We start from the raw sequence: 8,079 nt of genomic DNA on the forward strand, positions 1-8,079 counted from the left end.
CAACATCTTTTTTGCAAATTTGTTGACTTCAGATGGTGAACAATACACTTTTGACTGAGCAGTCAATCATTCAAGAAATCAAGAAGGAAATTTAAAAAAATTTCAGAGCCAAATGAAAAGAAAAACACTCAGAATATTTGCAACAGTAAAAGCAGATGCACAAGGGAAATTTATAGTCATAGTGCCTACATTAGAAAAAAGATAGATCTGCCAGATATGGTGGCACATGCCTGTAATCCCAGCAGTTCAGGAGGCTGAGGCAGGAGGATCTCGAGTTCAAAGCCAGACTCAGCAAAAGCGAGGTGCTAAGCAATTCGGTGAGACCCTGTCTCTAAATAAAATACACAATAGGGCTGGGGTTGTGGCTCAGTGGTTGAGTACCCCTGAGTTCAATCCCTGGTACCAAAAAAAGAAAAGGAAAGATCTAAAAAAAAAATAATCTAATGATGCATCTCAAGGTTTTAGAAAAACAAATTAGCCCCCAAATCAGTAGAAGGATAAAAGTAATAAAAATCAAAGCAGAAATAAATGAAATAGAGACTAAAATAACAATACAGAGGATCAATGAAATAAATTTCAATGAAATAAAGAATGGGTTTTTTGAAAAGATAAACAAAATTGACAAACTGTTAGCCAAACTAACCAAAAGAAAAAGAGATGCAAATAAACAAAATCAGAGATGAAAAAGAGGATACTGCAATGGGTACTACTGAAATCTAGAGGATCATTAGGGAATATTTTGAAAAATAATATAACAACAAATTGGAAAATCTAGAAGAAATGGACAAATTTCTAGACATCTAATACCTACCAAAACTGATCCAAGGAGATTTTTTTTAAATCAAATTGATCAATAACAATAAAAAGCCAATGAGATTGAAGCAGTAACAAAAATTCTCCTAGCAAAGAAAATCCCAGGACCAGAAGGATTCACGACTGAGTTCATCCATATTTTAAAGACAAGTACCAGTGCTCCTTAAACTCTTCCATAAAATAGAAAGGAAGGAATGCTTCCAAACTCATTCCATGAAGCCAGTATTAGCTTGCTACTACAACACAGTAAGGACATATTAAAAAGAACATTATATAGACTGATATCCTTGATGAACAAGATGTAAAAATTGTCAAAGAAATAGTTTGAAATTGAATTCAACGTCACATTAACAATTCATACACCATGATCAAGTTAGTTTTATTCCAGAGATACAAGATTGGTTCAATATATGCAAATCAGTAAATGTAATATACCACATAATAGAATCAAGGATAAAAATCACATGAGCATCTTAATACATACAGAACACGTACAGGAAAAGCCTTTGGCAAAATTCAACATCTCTTCATGATAAAGACCTATGTAAAGTAGGTATAGAGGGATCAATATCAACATAAAAATATTACCATGCTATGTATATTTTGTGCCATAACTTTTCCACTGAACATTATATTTACTCATGCCAATAAATATACCTCAAAACTATTACTTTTAATAATAGTATAATTCCCTATGTTGTAGGTATAACTTATTTTACAATGGTTTTAAGATAAATAATCCTGGTAGTTGTATATTTATCATCTCTGAATATTTTCTTAAAATTAATTCATAGCAGTATAATTATTAAATTGAATGATGTCAGTTTTCTATATTTCTTCATCTTACCAATTTTGTATACTTCATGATCAAAATATTTTAAAGGTTATTTGAAATCATCATTTGGGTTTTGAATTCCCCCAAAGATGCATGATTTAAGGCTTAGTCCCAACGGTGGTGGAATCTTTAAGAGGTGGGACCTGATGGGATGTCTTTAGGTCATTGCAAGTGTGCCCTTCAAAAGGACTGTGGGACTCTGGCCTCTTGCTCCTGTTCTCTTGCTCCCTGGACATTAGCTTAGTGGTTTGGGCCTGATGCATTCTCTCACCATGCTGCCTTGCCACATGCTCAGAGCCTCAGGGCCAATAGTTTATGGATAAGAACCTCAAAAATTCTCAGCCAAAATAAATCTTTTCTTTTAATTCATTGATTATCTCAGACATCTGTTATGGTGATAGAAAAATAACACACTGTAAATTCCCAACTCTTTCTACATTCACTGTCTTTGAACTTATATTCAAGATTTGAACTTATATTGGAATATTTATTGTTCTCCTAGGAAATTTTTAAACACTAACAAATAAATGGGAATATATGTTTTTAATTTTTACTTTATTATTTTAGGTACTTGGAAAATATTGTCACATTGTCCTTCAAACAAATACCAATTTTTGTTCATACTACCAGTGGATTTTACAACTTTTTGCCAAAGCTTATTCTTTATTAAAAATATCTAGCTAATGTTGTAATTGAGTGAAATGATAAATTATGTACCTTTTCACAACACTTCTGTATCTATGAATTTTTGCTACAAAATTTTATAAAAATTATGTTTGTACAAGTATGGTTACTGCAACCACTAAATGTCATGCAGAGGTAAAAAGAAAAGCAAATCTATATGGGTTAGAATAAGAATATCTTCAGGTTAAAAAATATGGCTATAACCTGAGTGCTTCAGAGTATATATAGACTTTTGTTTGTTTTAAAAGTAAACATTTATACATACAAATAAATATTGTATTAAGGACAACAACATTTTCATAACCTATTCCATGTTTGCCTATTCTCTTATAGGAAAAAATATACTTGAAAAGTGGTATCAATTAGTCATAAAACATCCCTAATGTTAGCATATTTTACAAACAATTAGATTAAGATTGTCAACAGGAACACAGTGACAGTGATGAGAATTTAATGTAGGGCTAGGAATGTTCCTCAGTGGTGGGACAGGTGGAACACAGCCACATTGATGTTTTTAGCAGCTCATCTCACAATAGCTAAACTATGGAACCAACCTAGGTACCATACCTTCAAAAAAATGAATGGATAAAGAAAATGTAATATATATATATATATATATATATATATATATATATATATATACACACATAGTGTAATACTACTCAGCCTTAAAGAATAATGAAATTATGGCCAGTAAATGGATGGAACTGGAGAATATTATTCTAAGCAAAATAAGCTAATCCCAAAGAACCAAAGGCTGAATGTTTTCTCTGGTATGTAGATGCTAATTCATAATAATGGGGTGGGAAAGAATGGTGCTATTTTGAACTAGGCAGAGAAGAGTAAAGGGAGGAGAGGGGTCATGGGTAGGAATGATAGTAGAATGGGTCAACATTATTACCTTATGTGCATATATGACTACGTGACCTATGTAACTCTACATCATGTACAATCAGAGAAATGAGAAGTTATACTCCTTTTATGTAGGATGTGTCAAATACCTTCTACTGTTATGTATAACTAATTAGAAGAAGTAAAATATGTCAAAAAGAAAGAAAGAAAATAGGTGGAAAAGAGGGTACACATGGAAATATTAATATTATTCTTCTGTGAAGGGATCTTTCTGGAAAAACGTAAAATGTAGCTGAGTTACAACTAAGAACATTTACCTATGACCTACTTCCAGTGTGTGGTTATCCAATGAACTTAGTATACCGATAGGTTCATTTTGCTTTTGCTTTTCAGTTATAATTTTCTGTAAAATTTAATTTTTTATTGTCATATTTTATACAAAGAAAATATATTTATTTATATTTTTATATTAAACATTTGTTTTTGTAAATATAAATATTTTCTTTATATAAAATGTTGATATATACTCCCAAATTAAAATTTATAAAACCAAGTAGGTTCAAACAAAAATTTTAACTTCTATCCCTGTCTCTTCCATTGACAAATTTCTTAAGTCATACGATTTGCCCAGATTGAGTCAGGAAGATATACACAATTTAAACAGACCAATATCAAGTGAGGAAACAGAAGAAACCATCAAAAGCTTAAAAACCAATAGAAGCCCAGGACCAGATGGATACACAGCCGAGTTCTACAAGACCTTTAAAGAAGAACTAATACCAATACACTTCAATTTATTTCAGGAAATAGAAAAAGAGGCAGTCATTCTAAACTTATTCTATGAGGCCAATATCACCCTGATCTCCAAACCAGGAAAAGACACATCAAAGAAAGAAAACTTCAGACCAATATATCTAATGAACATGGATGCAAAAATTCTCAATAAAATTTTGGCAGATCTAATACAAAAACATATCAAAAAGATTGTGCACCATGATCAAGTGGCATTCATCCCAGGGATGCAAGGTTGGTTCAACATACGAAAATCAATAAATGTAATTCATCACATCAATAGACTTAAAGATAAGAATCATATGATCATCTCAATAGATGCAGAAAAAGCAGTTGACAAAATACAGCACCCCTTCATGTTCAAAACACTAGAAAAACTAGGGATAACAGGAACATACCTCAACATTGTAAAGGCTATCTATGCTAAGCCTCAGGCCAACATCATTCTAAACAGAGAAAAACTGAAGGCATTCCCTCTAAAATCTTTCACCATTTCTATTTAACATAGTCCTTGAAACACTGGCCAGAACAATTAGACAGATGAAAGAAATCAAAGTGATATGTACAGGAAAAGAAGAACTTAAATTAGCACTATTTGCTGATGATTTGATTCTATAACTAGAAGACCCAAAAAAACTCAGCCAGAAAACTTCTAGAACTAGTAAATGAATTCAGCAAAGTAATAGGATATAAAATCAACACCCATAAATCAAAGTCATTTCTGTATTTCAGTGACAAACCCTGTAAGAAGGAAATGAGGAAAACTACCCCATTCACAATATCCTCAAAAAAAAAAAAAAAAAAAAGATACTTGGGAATCAACTTAATGAAAGAGGTGAAAGACCTATACAGTGGAAGTACAGAACTCTAAAGAGAGAAACCAAAGAAGACCTTAGAAGATGGAAAGATCTACCTTGCTCTTGGATAGTCAGAATTAATAATATCAAGATGACCATACTACCAAAAACACTACACAGATTTAATGCAATTCCAATCAAAATCCCAATGGCATTCCTCATAGAAATAGAAAAAGCAATCATGAAATTCATCTGGAAAAATAAGAGACCCAGAATAGCTAAACAGACCTTCTTAGCAGGAAGAGTGAAGCAGGTGGCATCACTATATCAGACCTTAAACTATGCTACAGAGCAATAGTAACAAAAACAGCATGGTATTGGCACCAAAACAGACTGGTAGGCCAACGGTACAGAATAGAGGACACAGAGACTAACCCACAAAATTATAATTATCTTATATTAGACAAAAGTGCCAAAAACATGCACTGGAGAAAAGATAGCCTCTTCAACAAATGGTGCTGGGAAAACTGGAAATCCATATGCAACAACATAAAATTAAACCCCTACCTTTCACCATGAACAAAACTTAACTCAAAATGGATCAAGGACCTAGGAATTAAACCAGAGACTCTGCGTCTAATAGAAGAAAAAGTAGGCCCCAATCTTCATCATGAGGGATTAGTCAGTCCCCAACTTCCTTAACAAGACTCCAATACTGCAAAAATTAAAATCAAAATCAATAGATGGGATGGAATCAAACTAAAAAGTTTTTTTTTTTTTCCTCAGCAAAAGAAACAATCTGTGTGGTGAACAGAGAGCCTACATGCTGGGAGCAAATCTTTACCTCTCACACATCAGATACAGCATTAATCTCTAGGGTATATAAAGAACTCACAAAGCTAAGCACCAAAATAATAATAATAATGATAATAATAATAACAACAACAACCCAATCAATAAATGGGCCAAGGACCTGAACAGACACATCTCAGAAGAGGATATACAAATATATGAAAAAATGCTCATCATCTCTAGCAATCAGAGAAATGCAGCTCAAAACTACTCTATGATACCATTTCACTCCAGTCAGAATGGTAGCTATTATGAAGACAAACAACAATAAGTGTTGGCGAGGATGTAGGGGAAAAGGTACACTCATGAATTGCTGGTGGAACTGCAAATTGGTTCAGTCAATATGGAAAGCAGTATGGATATTCCTTGGAAATCTTGGAATGGAACCACCATTTGACCCAAGCTATCCCTTCTCCTCAGACTATACCCAAAGGACTTAAAAACAGCATACTACAGGAACACACATCAATGTTTATAGCAGCACAATTTGAAATAGATAAACTGTGGAGCCAACCTAGATGCCCTTCAATGGATGAATAGACAAAAAAAATGTGGCATATATACACAATGAAATTTTACCAGGCTTTAAAAGAGAATCAAATCATGGCATTTGCAGGTAAATGGATGGTATTGGAGAAGATAATGCTAAGTGAAATCAGCCAGTCCCCCAAAAACAAATGCTGAATGTTTTCTCTGATATAAGGAGGCTGACTCATAGTGGGGTAGGGACAGAGAACATGAGGGGAATAAATGAATTCTAGGTAGAGAAGAGGTGAGGGGAGGAAAGGGAGGAGGCAGGGGATTAGCAAGGATGGTGGAATGTGATGGGCATCATTATCCAAAGTACATATATGAAGACTCGAATTGGATGTCAACCTACTTTATATACAGAGATATGAAAAATTGTGTCATATACGTGTAATAAGAATGGTAATGCAAAAAAAGTATACGTATTAAGACATGAATTGGCATGAACATACTTTATATACAAAGATATTAAAAATGTGCTATATATGTGTAATAAGAATAGTAATGCATTCTACTGTCGTGTATTTTTAAAAATAAAATCAATTAAAAAAAAGAGAGATGTGCAGATCTTGGTGGTTGCCCTATGCTCTGGCCCAGGAAACACAGTAAAATTCTGACCCATGCAGGGCAGCTGTGGCAATAGTCAGCATATACCGCCACCTACTGGTCCTATAGTTGTAGCACAGAGACCAATCCAGATAGTCTGATGCGACTTTGAACAGTATGCCTAACCTCACAAGACAGTTAACTAGGAAAACTGGAATAAATATACATACTTCAAGCATTATAGTGTACATGAAAAAATATACACAATATTATATGTCCACTTTTTAATAATAAAAATTAAAGCCTCAGTCAATCAAAAAAAAAAGAGAGCCATGTGAGGTGACGCATGCCTATTATCCCAGCAGCTCTGGAGGCTGAGGCAGGAGGATTGCAAGTTCAAAGCCAGCCTCACCAATCTAGTGAGGCTCTAAGTAACCATCTTAGTGAGACCCTGTCTAAATAAAATATAAAAAGGGCTGGGGATTTGGCTCAGTGTTTAAGCGACCCCTGGGTTCAATCTCTGCAATCCCCCAAAATATATATTCACATTTTACAATCAAACAATTAAAATATAACCTATAGACTGCATGAAGTGTCCCACCCATGCAAGCCTGCACCCTCTTGTATTAGCCACACACTAAAATAAAAAGCTTTATGGGATTATTTGTTGTCCTCCCAGAGGGTTTTAACACAATTTCAACACAAGGGTATGTATTCTCCACTGGAAATTTTGTTACTTTTACACTCCCGGTGAATACGGTCACATTATTGTTGAGAAAAGTTGTACCAGTTTGCACTCCTACCATAGTAACAATTTCACTTTCTGGCCAATTCTGGATGTTAACAATTGCAAGTTTTTACGAAACGTTACACTCAATGACATGACACACTTTTAAATTGTACCAATTTTCACAGCAATTTATTCTAGGAAATTGCATGGAGGTTTATATACGTATGCTAATTGCAACATTTTCTTTTTGTTAAAGAAACTCCAATGGGAGGCCATCTTTGTCTTCATCAACAGACAGCTGGCTGCATATAAATCTGACAGTCATTCCATAGATTTCCGTGCAGAGCTAAAAAGAAAAGTACCTGTACAATGTGCTAGTCTGGGAGAATCTTCAAGATGTATCATTTTAAAATATAAACGGAGAGCAGCAGAACGTATGCAGGCTCACATTTGCTTTAAAAACAAGCATCAAGGACTGGGGATATAGCTCAGTTAGTAGAGCACTTGCCTAGCATGTAGAGGCCCTGGGTTCAATCCCCAGCACTATCAATAATAATAATAATAATAATAATAATAATAATAATAATAATACATGAACACAGCTCCCTTTTTCCTAGGGAGGAAATGTTATGTTCCCATAACCTATTCCG

General features: G+C 34.0%; 1 long non-coding RNA gene across 10 annotated transcripts in view; it reads right to left on the reverse strand.

Moving 5' to 3' along the window:
• Positions 1-8,079, reverse strand: part of LOC113190576 (uncharacterized) — a 186,458-nt gene that overhangs the window by 77,848 nt on the left and 100,531 nt on the right. The gene's annotated exons all lie outside the window — the stretch shown is intronic.

Source organism: Urocitellus parryii, chromosome 8, assembly GCF_045843805.1.
Source record: "Urocitellus parryii isolate mUroPar1 chromosome 8, mUroPar1.hap1, whole genome shotgun sequence".
NCBI classification, from domain to species: domain Eukaryota; kingdom Metazoa; phylum Chordata; class Mammalia; order Rodentia; family Sciuridae; genus Urocitellus; species Urocitellus parryii.